The sequence below is a fragment of the Moschus berezovskii genome, chromosome X, assembly GCF_049115385.1.
Source record: "Moschus berezovskii isolate FMDL1 chromosome X, NW_MosBer_1.0, whole genome shotgun sequence".
Classification (NCBI taxonomy): Eukaryota; Metazoa; Chordata; class Mammalia; order Artiodactyla; family Moschidae; genus Moschus; species Moschus berezovskii.
In genome coordinates, this window is record NC_142488.1 from 37,606,668 (window position 1) to 37,629,219 (window position 22,552).

Consider the following 22,552-nt stretch of genomic DNA (forward strand, 5'->3'; position numbering starts at 1 on the left):
ATTTATTTTTGGCTGTGCTGGGTCTTCATTGCTGTGCTGGCTTTTCTCTAGTTGTGGCATGTAGGAGCTACTCTCTCATCGTGGTGTGCAGGCTTCTGACTGCGGTGGCTTCTCCTATAAGGAACATGGGCCCTAGAGTGCATGGGCTTCAATAGTTGCAGCACATGGGCTCGCTCAGTAGTTGCAGCTCCCAGGATCTAGAGTACAGGCTCAATAGTTGTGGCACACGGGCTTAGTTGCTCTGCAGTATGTGGGATCTTTCTGGACCAGGGATCGAACCCATGTCTCTTTCACTGGCAGGCAGATTCTTTACCACTGAGCCACCAGGGTATCCCCTATTATGAATATTCTTGTAGTGGCTCTTCAGTGAACATAAGCATGCATTTCTGTTAGGTAGACACATAAGAGTGGAATTGCTGGACAAGGGGTGTGTGTTTCTTCAGCTTTAGATACTGGCAAACAGTTTCCCCAAACCACTAGACCATGGAGACACTTTTGAGAGTTAATGGGTTGCTAACTGGTTGAAGTGACAGAACCTCAGGAATAAACTGGAACTGTCCCTGGCAGACTGGATCAGTCATCTCCCAATCCACACACAATGCGGATAGTCGGCAGGGCATGCTTCTGAAAAAGACGGATGTGGTTAGAGGCTGGAGGGGGCATTCCTGCAACTGTGTGTGTTCCATAAAACTGAGAAGCTGCAGATGTCCTTGTGATAAAAATCTATAAACTAACACCTTCCCCTCAGCAAATAATGGGTTCTGGACACATATCCTCTGGCTCAGCCCTTCTTTTATCATTTGTGAGCATTCTCCCAACATCTCCTTCTTCAGCCTCCATAGAAGTTGGTTGAAGCTGAGACTTTTGGCAGGTCCCTGAACTGCACAGCCAAAAAATTATATGCTGTACACATCTGCAGCCAGGAACGTGAAGCTTTCTAGGGGAGATTTATTGCCGCCTTTCCCTCCCTCTTTTGGAAGGTTTCTGGATGCTGCTCCTTGTGTATATAGCGTGTGCCTCCGGCTTATCACTACAGTAAGTATAAAAGCAATTAATTTTTCCCCCTTTTGGAAAGCGGAAGTTTTAACCGCACTTCAATACCATTTGCATTTCTGATTTCTATCAAGTTCACACTTCCAGCAAAGAAAGTCCTGCTGATATAATTTGTTTTTTTAATTGCATATTCTCTGGCAGGAAGCTGCTTCTTTTGCCTCGAAAGCAGAAAACATGTACACATTTGGAGGAGCTTGACTCTGACCTCTGCTGCAGGGTAGCTCACCTTATTGGCATTAGGGAGGTGAGGACAGGTGTGGGAATTCAGAGCGGGGGTCCATCCTGCATTTTTATACAGACCTTCACATATGCCGAGCTCGTGTAAATCCGTTGCCTGATTTGGTTGAAGTGGGCAGCTTCTGAGAAGCAAGTCTTTATACCTGGTTGTAATTGACTCACATGTTCAGAGAAATTTTCCTAAGACAGACCGGATTTATTTCTTGCTCACTTTCACTGGTTAATATCCTTTAACACTGTTTTCACATCATTATTTAGACTTACAGAATGGTTAGGCTATAAAGGACCCAGGGGACCATATGACCCGATGACCTGGTGACCTACTTGCATTACAGGTGATAGATTGCATGAGTGGTGCCAGTGCTTCACCCTGCCCTATTTCATGGCATTGCCACGTCATGGCCAGAGGTGGAGGGTACTTCCCTGTCCCTTGATTTGAGGCTGAGCCAAGCAACTTGGTTTGACTAATGAAATGGGCCTTAAGATAGTTCTGAGCCTAGACCTCAAGAGGCCCCACATCCTCCCACATCCTCCTGGTGCCTCTGCTGTTGTATGAAAAGAAGATGCGCACCTAGCCCACTGGGCCAGGAGGAGAAAAGACACATGGAGTAATGGAGTTGGCTCAGCCAACGCTCAGTCCTGTGACACGAAGCAGAGCCACTGCAGCCTACAGTGTGTGGTGCTTAGTCACTCGGTTGTCTGACTCGTTGCAACCCCATGGACTGTAACCCTCCAAGCTCCTCCGTCCATGGGATTTCCCAGGCAGAAATACTGGAGTGGGTTGCCATACCCTCCTCCAGTGGATCTTCCCAACCCAGGGATTGAACCCGTGTCCCTTTTGCTTCATTGACAAGTAGACTCTTTACCACTAGCACCACCTGGGAAGCCCCATAGCCTACAGGACTGCTGCCAAACTAAGGCCAGCCTAGATCAGCTAAACAAACCCAGCTGCCCCACAGGGCCATGGTACTAGTTGTTTGTCCTTGCATGCTACTGAGACTGTGGGGTTTTTCCCATGGTGATTGTTAACCAGTAGAGACGCTGGCTCATTGTTGCACAGCTGGCTTGTGTCAAAGGCAAGTCTAGAACTCATGTCCCCAGTCCTCACTCATGTCCCCAGTCCTCAGGTTTGCAGCAGCTACCCTGGGATTTTCATGCGCTGGGAAAGATACTGCTTAGTTGTAGGTCTTGCAGCTTTTGGAAAATGTAGCTTGTAAAAAATCGTTGAGAGAAAACAGACGAAACTTTACATGGCTCCAGGGATTAATAATGTAACGGGGATTGTTCCACTTCTGGTTTGAAGTGAATCTGAACTGGCTGTTCCACCCCTCTCCTCCTCCTCTCTGACAGCTGTGGAGTTCCCCAGGACCGAGAGTTTAATGGCTTGGGAGCTGCTCCAGACAGCATTTGCAAGAGCCAGGGCTTGACTAGCGCTGGAAGCCATCAGTGACTGGAGCTGGGATTTGGCCCTTTTCTGGACAAGCAGGAAGTCCAAGCCCCTACTTCAGTGCCCTGAGACCCAGGCCAGCCTCTGTGAGAATCACAAGGAAGATCTAAAAAGATAAACCACCCCATACCCCAGCTCTTTCCCCAAATATAAAAATCTCAGGTTTAGAAGCTGCCCCTTTATGCCAATGACCCCTGAAATGCAGGAAATTGATGGAGGTGGACATGGAGAAGGAGACATGTCACATTAGAAGCTTATATCACCCATTGACACCTCCCTGTAAATAAAGGCTCCTGCCACCCTTTCTGGGACTTGCCACTCACTGACCTGTTTTGCCTTGGCCTGCAGAGAAAAACTGCCAGGAATCCTTAGAATGCCGAGTGTTAATGTTTTTCGCTCAGTCACGTCTGATTCTTTGTGACCCCATGGACTGTAGCCTGTTAGGCTACACTGTCCGTGGGATTTCCCAGGCGAGAATATTGGAGTGAGTTGCCATTGTCTTCTCCAGGGTATCTTTCTGACCCAGGGTTCAAACCCGGGTCTCCCACATTGCTGGCAGATTCTTTACTGAGCCACCAGGGAAGCCCAGAATGCTGAGAGATAACAGAATTTCCATGTATTTTCTTTCCTTCCCAATGACTGCTATGGCTACCTTTCTCATGGGATCGCTCCAGAGGAGCTCTTAGAATGCCAAAGAACTCTTATTTTCTCCACCCTTGACATGCCCTGTCTTAATATGGGCTTGGGCTCCAGATACAGGGTGTGTATGAGAAATGAGGAGGGGGGGGAAACCCCAGGCTCCCATATAATTATGTGTAGTTGATACTTGATCAATACCTGCCTCCCATTCTATATGATCAGTTCAGAAAAGTGCAAGATCACATCTATGTTGTTCCCTGTTGTAGACCTGGTTCCTCCACGATGCCAGGCGCATAAGCATCTTCAATAAGTATTATAGGAAGGGAGGAGTGAATGAACACACACAGCTGTTCCTGGAGATAACCCACAGAGGACATCTTTGCACACCCAACTGGACACAGTTCAGCGTGTCGAGCCTGGGCCAGTGGGTCCTTCGGCATCTGGCTGTGGTCCTTCTCCATGGCGCCATGCCATGCTCAGGTTGTCTCAACAGATCAGTTACGGCCGAGGTGACATCTCCATCACCCAGGGTTCCATTGTGACTGGAGGATACAGGAAAGAGACTGGGAACCGTGGCAGCCACGGCAAGTGATAGAGCTTTCCTCTCCCCCTAGGGCAGCCTTGATCTCTTACTCCTGCTTGGTCCTTACCCTGGACTCCCTGGCAGGAACTGGTGAGCTGGCAGTATGTGCCGCTTTCTGGACCCAATGCTGCTTATCTAGTGCCTCGTGCCAGCTGGGCAGCAGAACAAAGTTGTCAATACAAAAGAGAGTCCAGACTGGCAGGTGCCACCAACCACCTATAAGAGGAATGAGAGTCTGACAGGAGGTGTCTGATAAGGAGATCACATGGCCTTTATTCTTGCTTACTGCCAGGAGAGGTTATCTGAGTCCAGTTCAGAGAGAATGAAAACAAATGTTTATGAGCACTTCCAACTTCCTCTGATGCACGCGTGCTGCCTTAGGCTGGTTCACCCAAAGGCCGACGCTAAGACAAGGCATGGGTGCAGGTGGTTGATTTGAGATGTGATTCCACAGAAGGGGAGAGAGGGAGCAGGGAGGGACAGAGAAGGAACAGAAATCCAGTTTATCATGTGCTGAGGAGCTGCGGGCTTCTGGTGGGGATCCGCTGAGAAACCCTGGGAAGTAGACCTCAGTCAATGGGGAAGCCGGGCATTTATCCTCTACCTCTGGCCCCCTAGTGCTTGAAGGCTGCCCCCTGGGCCCTTGCCTCCCTCACATTTCCCAGTTGCCCCTGTGCTAAGTGAAGCAAGGGCTTCCCTGGTGGCTCAGATGTTAAAGTATCCACCTGCAATGCAGGAGACCCAGGTTCGATCCCTGGGTCAGGAAGATCACCTGGAGAAGGGAATGGCTACCCACTCCAGTATCGTTGCCTGGAGAATCCCATGGACAGAGGAGCCTGGTGGGCTATAGTCCTCATGGTGGGCTACACTCCATGAGGTCTCAAAGAGTCAGATATGACTGAGCAATTTTCAATAAGCGAAGCAACCTCCCATGACGCTGGAACAAGCCCACAGACAGAACAGCTGAGGGATGGAGGTCTGGGGGTGGGGGAGCTAGTGTGTGCCCCAGAACTGTCCCCCTCAGCTACAGTGAACTCAGGGAGGTCTAGAGGGTACCAGTGGGACATCCCTGAAGTCTTCAATTTGCTTACAACTGGCCTGGAGCCAGAAGACATGAATCCCTCTTCCATTTAACTATGAGATCATAGTCAACTTGCCTCAGCCTCAATTTCCCCATCCAGAAAAAGAAATAATAGATTTTGTCCATCAAACTTTGAAGGTCTGTTGTGGTCCCATCATTTCATGGGAAATAGATGGAAAAACAGTGGAAACAGTGTCAAACTTTAATTTTTGGGACTCCAAAATCACTGCAGATGCTGATTGCAGCCATGAAATTAAAAGACGCTTACTCCTTGGAAGGAAAGTTATGACCAACCTTGATAATATATTAAAAAGCAGAGACATTACTTTGCCAACCAAGGTCCGTCTAGTCAAGGCTATGGTTTTTCCCGTGGTCATGTATGGATGTGAGAGTTGGACTGTGAAGAAAGCTGATCGCCGAAGAATTGATGCTTCTGAACTGTGGTGTTGGAGAAGACTGTTGAGAGTCCCTTGTACCGCAAGGAGATCCAACCAGTCCATTCTAAGGGAGATCGATCCTGGGTGTTCATTGGAAGGACTGATGCTAAAGCTGAAACTGCAATACTTTGGCCACCTCATGCGACAAGTTGACTCACTGGAAAAGACTCTGATGCTGGGAAGGATTGGGGGCGGGAGGAGAAGGGGACGACAGAGAATGAGATGGCTGGATGGCATCACCGATTCGATGGACATGAGTTTGAGTGAACTCCGGGAGTTGGTGATGGACAGGGAGGCCTGGCGTGCCTAGGGTCGCAGAGAGTCGGACACGACTGAGCGACTGAACTGAACTGAACTGTGGGAATCAAATTAAAGCAGAGAATCAAATAGAAATTATCTTTATGTGTATATGATATCTTGTTCCTTTCATTCATTTCCCACTCTGTGCCTTATCATTTCCATTCTTGTCCTTTTACCTTTAAGGGCTGTGCACTTTTCCACAGCTTAGACCAATCTTATGCCTTTCTGAGTTTCCTCTGCCTACTGCAGTGTGTGGCACATAGTAGGCACTCAAAAATGAATCTTTAAAAATATCAAGTATTGTTTTTGAATTTGCTTGTGAACTGGAATATTGGCTGAATCTAAGGGAGAGAGCCCAAAGGAATGAGGTCTTTCACCCAAAAATTCATAAAGGGAATTCAGAGCTGGCTGGTGGGAGAGAAAGGTGCTGGATAATTGGACTCACTCTCCCCCAACTTTGATTGAACCTCCTTGTATTTGGAGATATTGGGAAGCTGCATTTTACAGACTCCTTCAAACTCGGGTTCTATCCATCTGATAACAGCCCTGAGAGATTTGGAAGGCAGAAGGAAGGAGGAGGCCGCCCCTCTGAGGCAGTTCCAGTGGCCCAGTGGCTCTTCTCACATGTGTTGGCCGCAGCTGGACTGGACTCTGTGGTCCACTGTCGGTCAACAGCTTTTTATGGATGTGGGTGGCCTGGAAGGAAGTGAGCAAACATTTCCGGACCTCTGGGTTAGAGTTATAGTGGTGTCTGTCCAATGACACAAAAACTAAAATACCTTAAATACCTTTTTTTTTTTTACTCCTTCCTTCCAGTGATTTTGAAAGTACCTGATTCCCTGTATTAAATCCCTTTCCACTTGAGATATCCCCATTGCTTTCTGTTTTCTGCACTGACTCCCAAGGCAAGCATGCTGACTGGGAACAGTTAGTGGAAAGAAGGAGAGAAATGTCCTGTAGAGGAAGAGGTGGGACAACTCTGGGGAGAAGTTGAGAGGCTTGGCTGGCTAAGCGCTAGGCAGCAGAAGGGCCTGACATGGGGGAAAACGTCATTGGCTCTGGCCTACTGAATGCTGAGAGCCCTGGAGGCTAAGGGTAGGAAAAGCTTCTAAACTAGGGGAGATCTGATTGAGTGGCATGATTCCCTCACGTAACAGGGAGGTCCAATCAGAGGATGCCTCTTGGGGCTTCATGAGAATAGGGAACATGGGCCCCAAAGTCAAGGTCTCCACACACCATCCAGAGAAGTGGGCAACAGGAGCTCAAGACTGGGACAGGCAGACTCTGAACCTGGTCAAGAAGGACCGAGAAGAATCCAGGCTAAAACTCAAAGAGTAGGGCATTGTTGGATAAGCTTCTGGCCCTATATAATCAGCCACATTTTACAACATGGCATTGATGGAGCTCTAAGTGGGGGCAATGATGGTTTGTTGAAGATGTTTATTTTCCCAGAGGTCAGAAAGTAGAATGCAATTTAATCCATTTCCTTAACAACAACAAGACCCCTGAGCCCTTACGGCAAGGTACGTGCATGCTGAGTTGCTTCTGACGTGCCTGACTCTTTGCGACCCCAGACTGCAGCCCGCCAGGCTCCTCTGTTCATGGGATTCTCCAGGCAAGAATACTGGATTGGGCTGCCATGCCCTTCTCCAGCGGATCTTCCTGACCCAGGGATCGACCACACGTCTCCTGAGGCTCCTGCGTTGGAAGGCGAATTCTTTACCACTGAGCCACCAGAGAAACCCATTTATATCCATAGTAATACATTTAAAAATGATGAAATATTTATTTTTAGTGACTGGCAATAATAAAATCTAATATTTATTTATTAAGGATTTCAATGTGCTAGATACTCTTTGAAGCATTTTATATGCATTCAATCATTTAAGACTCTCAACAATCCTATAAGGTGGATTCTGTTATCACCCTCATCTTATTCTAGATCAGGAAACACAGGGCTCAGAAAGGCTAAACAACTTACCAAAGATCACACAGCTAGCAGGATGCTGAATTCAGGTTCGACTCCAGTTGTTCTGGCTGACCAGCAATTAACCATACCACCATAAAATGCCTCTCATTTGAAGAATATTTCAGGACAGTTTCAAGATCAGAACTTATTTGTAATCAGGGAATGTTCTGTTATTAAAGAACTTACAAGGGAGACTAGAAAAAGAAATATATTGCTCGTGTGAGTAAATATTTACATACACCAAAATATTTATGTTCATATATGTGAGTACTGCTTTCCACAGGGGGAGAGGAAAATGTGTAAATATTTACTCACTGGAAATAGCTGACAAGTAGTTAGGAAATAAGAATATTTATACTGTACATTGCTTTTATGCTGTCGAATGGTTTCATCTGGAGTCTGTGCACTAATTCCCCAATTGGACATGTAACACAAGAATCCTGAAATGGTAAATTCTAAGATCCTTTTGGAGGTCCCTAACTTCTGTGAGACCAATTTCCAAATAAAGTTAATTCCAATTTTCCTAACTCATGTTTTCTAAAAATGTACACTGCCTTTTAAGATGTCTTGATTCTTTCCAGGAAGAATTATCCTTAAGCCCTAAATCAGAGGCTCTGTCATTCTGCCCAGAGTCCCCCACAATGGGTTTTGACTGAGAGACATACTCAGGGGACCATTTCTGGAGCAGCATTTGGAAGCGGTTAGGGAGCAGATCAAATACTGAATTGACTGGACAATGGTGAGAACCAGATAGCACCAAAGACAAGAAATTTTTCAAATTAAAATAAAGAGCATTTTCACATGAATAATGAGGATTTTGAGAGAGAGTATGGCACAATGGAATTCAATGTGTGTGTGTGTGTGTATATATATATATATATATAATGGACCTAGTATATATTATATATTATGGGCCTAGTGTATTGACTTTGGGTTGGTATTTGTTTTCATATGTCACTGTGTTTAACCCTTATTGTGGCAGATAGCCTTGGTGTCAATTGGATGGCCTTTAGCTGCAAATAACAGAAAGACTTATTGCATCAGATTTAAGCAACAGAGGATGTATTCAGTTCAGTTCAGTTCAGTTGCTCAGTCGTGTCCGACTCTTTGCGACCCCATGAATCACAGCACGCCAGGCCTCCCTGTCCATCAACAACTCCCGGAGTTCACTCAAACTCATGTCCATCGAGTCGGTGATGCCATCCAACCATCTCATTCTCTGTCGTCCCCTTCTCCTCCCACCCCCAATCCTTCCTAGCATCAGACTCTTTTCCAGTGAGTCAACTCGTTACATGAGGTGGCCAAAGTATTGGAGTTTCAGCTTTAGCATCAGTCCTTTCAATGAACACCCAGGATAGATCTCCTTTAGAATGGACTGATTGGATCACCTTGCAGTCCAAGGGACTCTCAAGAGTCTTCTCCAGCACCACAGTTCAAAAGCATCAATTCTTCGGCGATCAGCTTTCTTCACAGTCCAAATCTCACATCCATACATGACCACAGGAAAAACCATAGCCTTGACTAGACGGACCTTGGTTGGCAAAGTAATGTCTCTGCTTTTTAATATGCTATCTAGGTTGGTCATAACTTTCCTTACAAGGAGTAAGCGTCTTTTAATTTCCTGGCTGCAATCAGCATCTGTAATGATTTTGGTGCCCCCAAAAATAAAGTCTGACACTGTTTCCACTGTTTCCCCATCTATTTCCCATGAAGTGATGGGACCAGATGCCATGATCTTCGTTTTCTGAATGTTGAGCTTCAAGCCAAATTTTTCACTCTCCTCTTTCACTTTCATCAAGAGGCTTTAGAGTTCCTCTCCACTTTCTGCCATAAGGGAGGTGTCATCTGCATATCTGAGGCTATTGATATTTCTCCCGGCAATCTTGATTCCAGCTTGTGCTTCTTCCAGCCCAGCATTCCTCATGATGTACTCTGCATAGAAGTTAAATAAGCAGGGTGACAATATACAACCTTGACGTACTCCTTTTCCTATTTGGAACCAGTCTGTTGTTCCATGTCCAGTTCTAACTGTTGCTTCCTGACCTGCATACAGGTTTCTCAAGAGGCAGGTCAGGTATTCCCATCTCTTTCAGAATGTTCCACAGTTTATTGTGATCCACACAGTCAAAGGCTTTGGCATAGTCAATGAAGCAGAAATAGATGTTTTTCTGGAACTCTCTTGCTTTCTCCATGATCCAGCAGATGTTGGCAATTTGATCTCTGGTTCCTCTGCCTTTTCTAAAACCTGCTTGAATATCTGGAAGTTTATGGTTCACATATTGCTGAAGCCTGGCTTGGAGAATTTTGAGCATGACTTTACTAGCGTGTGAGATGAGTGCAATTGTGTGGTAGTTTGAGCATTCTTTGGCATTGCCTTTCTTTGGGATTGGAATGAAGACTGACCTTTTCCAGTCCTGTGGCCACTGCTGAGTTTTCCAAATTTGTTGGCATATTGAGTGCAGCACTTTCACAGCATCATCTTTCAGGATTTGAAATAGCTCAATTGGAATTCCATCACCTCCACTATCTTTGTTCGTAGTGATGCTTTCTAAGGCCCACTTGACTTCACATTCCAAGATATCTGGCTCCAGGTGAGTAATCGCGCCATCGTGATTATCTTCGTCGTGAAGATCTTTTTTGTACAGTTCTTCTGTGTATTCTTGCCACCTCTTCTTAATATCTTCTGCTTCTGTTAGGTCCATACCATTTGTGTCCTTTATTGAGCCCATCTTTGCATGAAATGTTCCCTTGGTATCTCTAATTTTCTTGAAGAGATCTCTTGTTTTTCCTATTCTGTTGTTTTCCTCTATTTCTTTGCATTGATCGCTGAGGAAGGCTTTCTTATCTCTCCTTGCTATTCTTTGGAACTCTGCATTCAGATGCTTATATCTTTCCTTTTCTCCCTTGCTTTTCGCTTCTCTTCTTTTCACAGCTATTTGCAAGGCCTCCTCAGACAGCCATTTTGCTTTTTTTGCATTTCTTTTCCATGGGGATGGTCTTGGTCCCTGTCTCCTGTACAATGCCATGAACCTCCGTCCAGAGTTCATCAGGCACTCTATCAGATCTAGACCCTTAAATCTATTTCACCTCATGTAATAAGGAAATCCAGAGTGGTAATGTTCTGCGGTTGGTCTCATGTTTCTTGCATCTTTCCCTCTGCATTCTTGGCATGGTGTCCTTGGTGAAAATGCCTCATGAAATTGCCTCTGGGAATCATTTGCTGATACCACAAAGTCTAATAGACACAGAGAGATTTTTATCTTCATACATCTCTCTTTCTTATCTAAATATTGCCCGGAAGGCTTCAACAGACTTTCTCTCATAGATCACTGGCTAGAATTAAGTCACATGCTCATGCCTAACCAATCAGTACCAAAGAGGCTGGACCACCATATTTAAGTTAGTCGAATCATGAGTTCTCTGCCTTCTGAGGACAGGGTTGAGGGCTTATTTCTTTGCAACATGTGACCTCCTTGAACAAGGGGGATTCTTGAATGATATTGAGGTTTGGTAAGAAGGGATAAAGTAGGTAAATAGTCAAGGGGTAGGCAACCAACAGGGTCCGTTGCATCTCATTTGAAAGATGGGGAAAGCAAGGCTCAAAGAAGTTGTGACTGTGCATTTAGGAAATGCAATAGCTGTAATTCAGACCCAGAGCCTTTTCTGTCATACCATGCTGCCTTAAGTACCTCCAACTGCTGCTGCTTTCATGTTACTGGAGCAGTTAGGTGCGTGGGCACAATTGATGTTTTCCACTGAGCTCCCTTCTCTATTTGCTGTCTAGACAATTGTGAAAGGGCTGTTTGTGTAAATTTAATTAATTCATAGTCATTACCCAGCCACCATTGGCTACAAGCCTCCTTTCCCCCTCCCTCTCCAGCAATCCTGCCAGAGGCTCTACTTGCCTTAGCTTGGAGACCTGCCCAGAAGAGCATCTCTGGGCCTGGGCAGAAGAAGAGTGAGGAGCCAGAGAAGGGACTCTGGTTCCTCAGCTAGCACTGTTTTTGCTGTGCATTAAATCCCCTACATACAAGCGAGTTCTGTTTTGAGAGTGCATTTGTACGTCCAACAAGTTAGCTTAGGTACTCAGCTATCACCATCAGCTATATAGTACTGTATTGTAATAGGTTTATAATACTTTTCACACAGATAATACCTAAAAAGCAAACATGGAAAATAAAGAAAACACTTTTAATCTTACAGTACAGTCCCTTGAAAAGTACAGTAGTACAGTACAACAGCTGGTATATAGGAGCTGGCAGTAGTACCAGCTTCATAACTGCTGCTTTCACACTTGCTTCAGGACATCCTGGGCTTGAAGTAAAGATAATGTACTCTATATAGTATTCTACAGTAAAATGCACAAGAGCTCAACCACTTGTAGAAGATGCACACATATGACAATGTATGCCAGACACATGAACTAACTTACATGATTACACATGGGAACACAGATCTTTGAAAGTTCCCAACTTGAAGGTTCATATGTAGGGGACCTTACTGCAGTTCTCCGACCCTATTCCATATTCTGTCTGCCACAGGCTTAGATTGTGGATGCCCTGTGCTCAGTCTCTCCAGCTTGGATTGTATGTTGCCACCCAACCAGCTGCCTGCCACTCTGGTGTCTGGAGAATATCTGTCTTCTCTCCTTAAGGTGATGTCTCCAGGATCTCTTGGCTTCTGGATCCCGAGTTAACTCTTTGACACAGAGCAAGGTGTTCCTCCTTTCAGTTCCCTTTGTCTTTAGAACCTTTCCTCTCCTCCACTTAGGTCATCGTCTTTATCAGATTGTCTTGTATTAGTCTCTTTCCTTATTATATTGTGAGTTTCCTGGGGGCAGAGTCCAGATCTCTTTATCTTGGCTCAACGAATCCCAGTGAAAATGAAGATCTCTTTAACATAGTGGCAACCATCTTCCTTGCAAGATCTGTATACATGGCCTTTCATATGCATGGGAGCTTTTGTGTTTTAGCTAATCAAAGAGAAAGGAGATTCATTCACAATTGTTTGTTTTGGTTGTTTGGTTTGCTTATTTATTTATGTTTAATGCCAGAGCACTAGGAGCATAGAGAGAAGGAAGACAGGGAAATGGAAAAGAGGATATGCCATATGTTCTACCATGGCAGAGGCTGCTGGTGGTCTACCTGAATATCTTAAATATGCTGCCCTATTTCTTATTAACAGAACCTTCATTTTGTTCATGGTGGAAATATGCCCACCTAAAAGTCTACCTTTCCCAGCTACCATGCAGCTAATGGTAGCTACATGCCATAGTTCTGGTCATTGAGATATAAGTGGAAGTCATTATCTGGGGCTTCCAGGAAACCTTATATGGGAGCCTCTGTGGTTCACCCCCAGACCTCCCTTCAGGAATAAAGAACTTGTTGTTTTAGCTATTGGAAAAACTGTTGGCAGACATCTGTTGGCTGTTAGCAGGTGCATGGATTGCCTCAGCTGAAGAAATCATCTTCCCAGGATGCTAGCCACCAATGACTTATCAACGTGAAGGATTAATATCTGTTCCCTTCACCCCAGTTGGAGTCAACTCCAGAGGGCCATCAAGCTCTGTAGCTCCCATTGGGATTGGTTGAGGCCATCATTGTGACTGAATCATGGCCCACTCTTTTCTCCTTCCCCACCTTCTCCATCTGTTGATGTTAAGAGTTGTTTTTTTGTGTTTAGTTGCTCAGTCATGTCCAGCTCTTTTGTGACCCCATGGACTGTAACCTGCCCTGCTTCTCAGTCCATGGAATTCTCCAGGCAAGAATACTGGAGTGGGTTGCCATTTCCTCCTCCAGGGGATCTTCCTGACCCAGGGATCGAACTTGTGTCTCCTGCATTGCAGACAGATTCTTTACTACTGTGCCACCTGGGAAGCCTGATCCTAAAAATTCACCCTAATAAATCTCCTACATGCTAGTCTTCATCTAAGAGTCTGAATCCTGGGCAACTCAACCTATGATAGCTCCTTAAAGAGGAAGACTCTTTGAACTTACACCTTTTGGTATTTGACCTTCCCCCGTTTCCTGCCTGACACACAGATATTACACAGATGGCACAGCAGCCATCTTGTGACCATGAGACAAGAGACATGGGAGTAAAGCCACACACTCAAATAAATAAATAAATAAAATGAAAGCCTAAAAGCGCCTCCATTGCTGGTGGTATTGTGGAACCATGGTACAATCCCAAACTGACTGACTACCTCTGAAATTTCTTGTTCTGTGAAAAAGAAAAACAAATTACAATTTGGGTAAGCCACTGTTGAATGCAGCAAAATCTATTTCTGACTTAAACAACCATTGATAATTCCTGAAGGCTCATTCACTTAGCAGTCAACAAAGAACCACCATGCTTCCACTATTATTTCTAGATTTGTGCTAAGCATTGGGGAAACAGCATTAAATAAGATAGACAAGGTTCCTGTTCTTATAGGGCTTAGATTTACTTGGAGGGGGAGACAGATAAACGAGATAAAGAGACAAGATAATTGCAGAGTGTGACACAGGCTATGAAAGTAATAAACATTCTTCTCTGCTAATGCATAACTTGCAGGGGGTCTACTTTTAAAAAGGTGGTCAGAGAAAGGCCAAGAAGGCCATAACACCATCTCTAAAGAATGAGATGGCTTCCCAGGTGGTGCAGTGGTAAAGAATCTGCCTGCCAAGGAGGAGACAGGAGTTCAACCCCTGGGTCGGGAAGATCCCCTGGAGGAGGAAGTCGCAATCCACTCCAGTATTCCTGCCTGGAGAATCCCCATGGACAGAGGAGCCTGGCGGGCTACAGTCCGTGGGATCATAAAAGAGTCAGACACGACTGAAGTGACAAAACAACAACAAAGAATGAGAAGAAGTAAGTGATAGGAAGATCTAGGGAAAGCATATGCAAAGGCTCTGGGGAAGGTGGGAATGTGTCCAAGGACTAGAGAGGAGATGTGTGCACCCGGATCCTAACAAGCCTGGGGAAGTAGTGGGGGCCAGATAACACAGGGCATTGTAGACCAAGGAAATGTCCTTGGACTTTAGAGTAATTATTTCAAATGGGAGACCACAGAAGCAAAGGCCTGTGACATGTTCTGAGCTACTTTGTGAAGGATCATGTTGGTTGTTGTGCAGAATCAGCTGTAAGGTGGCAAGGGTGACAGTGGAGAGGTGATTTAGGAGACTAGGTAAGAAAGGAGGCCTGGAATAAGATGATATCTGTGGAGATGGAGAAAAGTAATGGATTCAGGATTTTGGGGGGTAAATCCAACAAGACTCACTTGTGGATTGAATGTAGAGAATGAGGGATTTAAAAAAAAAAAAGCAAGGATGAGTCCTAGGTATTTGGATTTAGCATCTGGAGGAAAGTAAGGTCACTTATCAAGATGATGAACACCTAAGGGGAACACATATGTGGGGAAAAGAAGAGTAACATTTTATTCTGTGTGAAGTTTGAGATGTTTATTAGAGATTCAATAGGAAACTTCAGCTAATACTGGGGCCATGAATATGCACCATGGATCTCTCTCTTTTTAAAAGATTTATTTATTTGGCTGAGTCAGGTCTTTGTTGCAGCACTCAAGAGCTTCATTACCCCATGTGGGTCTTTCATTGTGGCACAAGGACTCTCTAGTTGTGGCACGTGGGCTCAGTAGTTGCGGTGCATGCATTTAGTTGCCCCATGGCATGTGGAATCTTAGTTCCCCTACCAGGGATTGAACCCATGTCCCCTGCATTGCAAGGTGTATTCTTAACCACTGGACCACCAGGGAACTTAAGATCTCTTAAATCTCCTGTTGCTGGAAACGAAATTGACTGCTGGTCTCAGCTGTTCCACTGCACTCTGAGGCCATGTGTCCCATAGGCCGCTCTCAGGCAATGACAGAATACAGTGGGTGACGAAGGCATGGCCACTCTTGCAAGATGCGGGGCCATCTCTCACAGGTGACTTTGGCTCAAGGACTCCGTATCGACCTGACTGAACATTTTCTGGAACTGTGCTGCAGTCCAAGACTCTTCCTATCCAAGTGTCCTTCCTCCTAGCCCCACCACCACCTCCTCCACCAGTGTCAGAAGAGCATCACTGTCTGGAGCCTCTTCCTGCCTTCTCCAGCTTCCTACCTGCTTTACTTCATAGCTGCTCCCCACCCCATGTCCAATCCACTCTGCTTCTTGGAGGATCTAAATGAACACAGCTGGGCAGGTAGAAAGATGAGCCTGGAGTACAGGGGAGAGGTCTAGGCTGGAAATGGAAATCTTGAATATAGATGGTTGAGTACATAAAATCATGTTACTGGATGAGATGACCTAAGGAGTATGAGTGTAGATTAAGAGAAGAATGGAAGTGGAAGTGTTAGTCACTCAGTTGTGTCTGATTCTGTGATCCCATGGACTATAGCCTGTCAGGCTCCTCGTCCATGGAATTCTCCAGGCAAGAATATTGGAGTGGGTGACCATCCCCTTCTCCAGGGGATCTTTCTGACTCAGGGATCGAACCCAGGTCTCCTGCATTGCAAATGGATTTGCTACTATCTGAGCCAACAGGGAAGGGAATACCTCAGACTAAACCTTGGAGTTCTCTTCATAGAGGTTGTGTGCAGGACAAAAGGCAAAAGTGACGTGGAAGCTTAGAGATGGGAATATTTAAAGAAGCCAGGAGGAGGGGCTTCCCTGGTAGTCCAGTGGTTAAGACTCCATGCTCCCAATGCAGGGGACACAGGTTTGATCCCTGGTTGAGGAAATAAGATCCTGCATGCCACACAGTGCAGCTTAAAAATATAAATTAATAAAATAATATATTTTTATTTATTTTATAAAATAGATAAACAATCAAGGAGGAGCCAACTGTGCCACATGCTCCTGAGACAGCAGACAAGATGACGTTAGAGGCATGTCCACTGGATTTGGTAACTTGGTAACCTGGAGATCAGAGCAGGTAAATTAGTTGGTTTGGTGTTGAAAAAAAGAGAGGTCCTGCATAATTATTGCTAAGCTCATAAGCTTGAGGTAAGTGAGGAAAATATAGAGGGTTTGAAGAAAAAGAACAGAGTGTAAAATAGTTTTATCAGAAGGCAAAGAGCAAACTGCCTAGGGAGGCTTGCCATGTGGTTAGAGTGCCTTTTTGAGGTTTGTGGTCATACATTTTAAGTGAAACCAATCAGTCCATTTTGAGTAAAGGTCAACAAGCCAGATAAGGACCAAGCTGTCCAGAACTCAAGGGATAAAGAGCCAACCAAGTTAGGAAAGGAGGTCATTCTTCCCCCATCTCTCTTCACCCCAGATTTCAGTGGAACTTTGACATCCTACAAGTTCAAGGTTGGCACCATCAGGAAAGAACTGCTGGGTGCTGAAGCCTAGGCTATGAGCATGGCCCTCAGAAGGGTTGTGTCCTCTGGGAAGCCCTGGAGCAAAGTCCCCAAGGAAGGGACTTGTTCCCATACACAGTTAAGGCTCTTTCTGGGCATTCCCAGAAATATTTGGGGAAAAATTTTGTGATCCTGTAGCCTTTTAGATCAAAATAATGCATTGCTGCCCCTTAGATAGTGAGATGGATAATCTAACATGTGAACTAGGACAGTGCCCAGGTATTTGGTCAAAGGTTAATCTGGATGTTTCTGTGAGGGTGTTTTTGAATGAGATTATTATTTAAATCAGTGGACTTTGAATAATGCAGAATTGCTCTCCGTGATATGTGGATGGGTCTTATCCAATCAGTCAAAGACCTGAATTGAACAAAAGACTGGTCTACCCCAGTAATAGAAAATTCGGCCTACAGATAGTCTTTAGATCCGCACTACAACACTGTTTTTCCTCTGAGTCCTCATCTTGATGGCCTTGGAACTTGAACTGCAGCAGCAGCTCCTCCCTGGGTCTCCAGCCTGCCAGCCCACCCTGCAGATTTGGAACTCAGCAGCCCCCATAATCATGTGAGCCAGTTTCTTAAAGCAAATCAATTTCTCTCATCTTTCTTTCTGCGTGCTTTTCTCTGTCTCCATTTCTCTGCCTGTCTGTCTCTCTCTGTGTATGTCTTTCTCTTTGTGTGTGTGTGTGTGTGTGTGTGTGTGTGTGTGTGTGTATCTTCTATTGATTCTGTTTCTCTGGAGAACCCTGACTAACACAAATATACATTCTAGTATGACCTCATTTGCCCTCAAAGCCTGGAGAAGGCTAGGTACTAAGATTACATGCTTTTTTTTTATCTTCAGAACTCAGAACAATGTCACATAAGAGCCCACTGAGTATTCATTGAAAAGCTGAAAGGATAGATGGATGAATGAATATAATAGAAGGATGGCTAGAGAGATGGATGACTGAATGGATGAATGATTGGAGCAATAATTGGATGATACTGTAGTGGAAAGAACACTGAACTTGGAGTCATATGTTTTGTGTTTCGTCCCCAATTCTATCACTTACTAGCTTTGTGACTTTATTTCTTTGTAATAGAAATAGGAATAATGATAAATAACAATACTTGACCTACCAACCACATAGGAATATTGTGGCAAGTGAGTGAGATGCCCAAAGGAGCACCACCCTAGATTGCATTCATAAACCTACAATACTCAGACTAAAGACCTAATAGTTCCACGGTGCTCTGCAGCACTGAGACTGCATTTGGAGTACATATTGTGTGTCCTTGAGAGCCGACGATGTTTTACAAACTATGAAGCACTCCGTACCACCAAAGCACTTTTATTATCATCATTATTTTTTTCTCAGTCTCTGAGCCTGCATCTGAGGCCTTGATGTAACTGACCTTCTTGAAAATTCTGAGACGTTCCTTGTTACCTGTCTTCCTGCTAAAGAAGCTAAACTTTTGGGACCACATCTTGGTTTCACTTGACTTTGTCTTGTTTGTTAATGGAAAAGGGAGTTTATTGGTTTATAGACCTGAGAAATAAAAGGCTTTGTCTGGATCTGGGAGTTCCAATTCAGAATCTATCTCCTTTTCTCCATCACATTGCTTTCCTTGGCACTAGTTTCACTCTCAGTCAATCTTTTCCCACATAGAAAGATGGTGCTGACCTTCTCTACCTGCAACATTCTTTGAGTCTAGCTCAATTTCTGATCCAGTTCCCTTTTCTCTTAAGCCGCTCTCTCACCCCAAAACGGAAGCACATGTATTCAACCAGCATTGTCTTCTTGCTTCATCTTATGAATGAGGGTCAGACCAACAAGCAGCAAAACTGATAGAATATCCTCTACCAAGCTGGCCCTGGGATAAAGAAGGCAGTGAACTCACTGGGACTCCAGATTGGCTGATTTCTCATGATCCTGTGATAAAAAATCAAGTTGTGCTGAATCCTTGACTCAGTGAGAAAAAATACCCGTGGGCTGTCATGGGATGACATTGAGAATATTGGGTTCTGTTTCCAAAACTAAGCAGTAGTTTTGAGTCAAGACAACTAAGTACAAGAGCCTCTCTGGGTCCACCCTGAAAGAGAAAAGCCTCAACAGTTACTGAGGTATGCTCAACATGTCTGTTTTAAGCAAATCAGAGAGCAGCCCGCTTCAGAGCAAAATAATAATATCTGTCCACTTATGGAGCCATCAACTGCTTTCCCCTTGTCCAGAAAAAAATGGGATTGGGCTTCTCATAGTGCTTACTTCTTTAAAGGATGCATATGCAGACAGCCTAGAGAAGAAAGCTCATGTCTTCACATAGCCTATAGTAGAGCTCAGTAGACAGTGCTCTGTTATTTGACAATCTGACCCTCACCATTGATCCTGTTCTATTAAAACGACAATGAGAAAGGCCTGAGAAATGACTTTCCACAGACCAGGATCTGACAGGATTCTGAAATTGGAGCTTTCTGCCTTACTGCCACAGAACAATGTGTTCAGATTTTCATTCAGGGTCATGAGTAAATCATGATATTGGCAAAAAGTTCCCTGACCTAGAATGGCAGTGTGGGCTTGAACAAGCGGCAGGAAGCTGGGATGCCATGCCAGTGCCTATTCTGAGTGCTTTTGCCCTGGCCCCTGAGACTAGAACCCACCAATGGAGGTCGCCATTTTGGCTCTCTATATTAGCAAAGAACTCCAGCATGTTTTCTACTTAGAATGTTAGTGCTGGAAAGAATCTTAAAGATCCATCTAGTTCCATGTTTCCCAACACAAACTATACCAAGGAGGGGCAAGCTCTCTAAATTTTCCACCATGGATCAATTAAAATTATATAGATGTAATATATATTTATTAAATTCTTCAATAAACAGTGGAAATCTATTTAAACTATTTCCCATTCATTTCTTTTATCACTGAAATAAAACATTAATTCACATTAAAGACATTTTATTTAAAGATGAATTTTATAGATTTGAAGAAGTAAAGGTTTTCAGTGATAAATTTGCAGTCTGGAAAATTTGTCCTGGCCCACTGCCAGGTTGAATGTCAAGGGACCCTGAATCTATTCAACCCTTTTTGTTTCTTCTGTGAAGAGATGGACCTGGGGTCCTAGATCACAGAGCTGGGCCCTAAACTGAGCTCTCTGCACACCACTCCATTGAACTCTCTACTGTCCTGGGCTTTTTCACAGTGGAAGGCAATAGATATTAATTGATCTACAAATAGATTTGGTGTCAGTAAAGCTCAGCACTCCACCTAAGCAGAGAACAATTTGTACTTTACCATCTGACAGAACTCACAGTACATGTTTTCAACTTATTGACCACTCTGGTGCCCAATTTCCATCATCAGCATGAAGTAACAGTTAGGATATATTTCAGTACAACAGAAAAAAAAAATCTGCCTAACAGTAGCCTTTGCCATGAGTACACTGATAGCTTACTTTAAGTAGTCTGGCTGTGGGCAGTTGTAATATTGGTTCAGCAACTTAACAAGGCCACCAAAGTCCCTCCATGGCTCTGTCCTCAGCCCAATACTTTTATCCTTGGGATTTTCTGCCTCATGATCTCAAAATGGCTGCTGCAGCCTCATACATCATCCTCATACGTCAGCATGTAACTTAGGAAGCAAGGAAGAGGCAAAAGGCCTTACTCTCCTGTGGCTAACTGTTTTACCTAGGGAATGGTATTTCCCAATATCCCTCTGTCACAGATCTTCTTACATCTCATTGGCCAGAACCAAGTCATAAAGTACCAGTCAATTGTGAAAGAAAACAGAATTGCTCTAGTTGTCTGGGTCTGTTGCTGCTGCTGCTGCTGCTGCTAAGTCGCTTCAGTCGTGTCCGACTCTGTGCGACCCCATAGATGGCAGCCCACGAGGCTCCGCCATCCCTGGGATTCTCCAGGCAAGAACACTGGAGTGGGTTGCCATTTCCTTCTCCAACGCGTGAAAGTGAAAAGTGAAGGTGAAGTCGCTCAGTCATGTCCGACTAGTAGCAACCCCATGGACTGCAGCCTACCAGGCTCCTCTGTTCATGGGATTTTCTAGGCAAGAGTACTGGAGTGGCTTGCCATTGCCTTCTCTGTGTCTGGGTCTAATCATGATTTATTCCCTGAGGCTGAGCACATTGCCACCAAACAAACCAAGGTTCTATTAGCAAGGGAGAAAAGAGGACAGACTTTGTCTGAACAACCATCAGGGTCTGCCACACCTACTCACTCAACCACTAATACATAAAAACTAAAAGGGTTTCCACTGGAAGAAACCACTGTGAACTTATGCTCCACTTCCTTTCAACATTTTGATGTCATAACTAACTTTGTAAAAGCCTAACATGTCCTACGGAGAAGGCAATGGCAAGCCACTCCAGTACTCTTGCCTAGAAAATCCCATGGATGGAGGAGCCTGGTAGGCTGCCATCCGTGGGGTCGCTAAGAGTCGGACACAACTGAGCGACTTCACTTTCACACATTGGAGAAGGAAATGGCAACCCACTCCAGTGTTCTTGCCTGGAGAATCCCAGGGTCGGGGGAGCCTGGTGGGCTTCCGTCTATGGGGTCACACAGAGTCGGACACGACTGAAGTGACTTAGCAGCAGCAGCAGCAACATGTCCTAAGCCCACAGTGCCTTCCCTGGTGGCTCATCAGTAAAGAGCCCACCTGCAATCCAGACGGGTTCAATCCCTAGGTCAGGAAGATCCACTGGAGGAGGAAATGGCAACCCACTCCAGTATTCTTGCCTGAAAAATCCCAGGGACAGAGGATCCTGGTGGGCTACAGTCCAAAAAGTCAGACATGACTGAGCATGCACTCACACACACAAGGCCACAGTGATCCATCAGATGAGCATCTGTAAGCCCCTCTTTTAAACACACATCACCTCAGAGACACTGTTGCTCAAGGCAATAGGGCAGCTCCTTCTCTTTGCTTCTAGAACCTTCCACTTTAGCTGCCACTCTGTTCTCTTCCAATCCCTTTAAGGCTTCCAAAAGGAAGTCTAAGAAACTGCTAACTCCTCTGTGGGGTTCCCCACTGCATCTTACCCCCAGGAGTTCCTTCATTACAAACTGGGTGCCCAAAGAGCCCCTGGGCATCAAGGGAGCCAATGCCAGGGGCAGCCAGAGTAAATGCTCTTGGGGCTCAAGGCATGAAGTCCCCTGCAGAGTCAGGACATTCTCTTTTAAAAGCTCAGGGGAAGTATTTCTATCTCATTGACACTTTGGATATTATAAGACAGAGGTGCGTGCAGGGAAAGGAGCTATCAAGGGGCTGTCCTGTAGCCCTAAAATCACCCCATCAGAGGGCACTGGTTCTCATGTCCAAACAAAAAACCTCTTGCCTCATATGGCCTCTGGCCCAGCCTCAGTCTCCCAGGCAGCCCCGTCTACTCCAAAACTCAGTAGGCCACCAGCTCATTACAGACCCATGTACAGCCCTGGGTGAATGCACCCAAGCCTCAAGCTGCATACTTGACT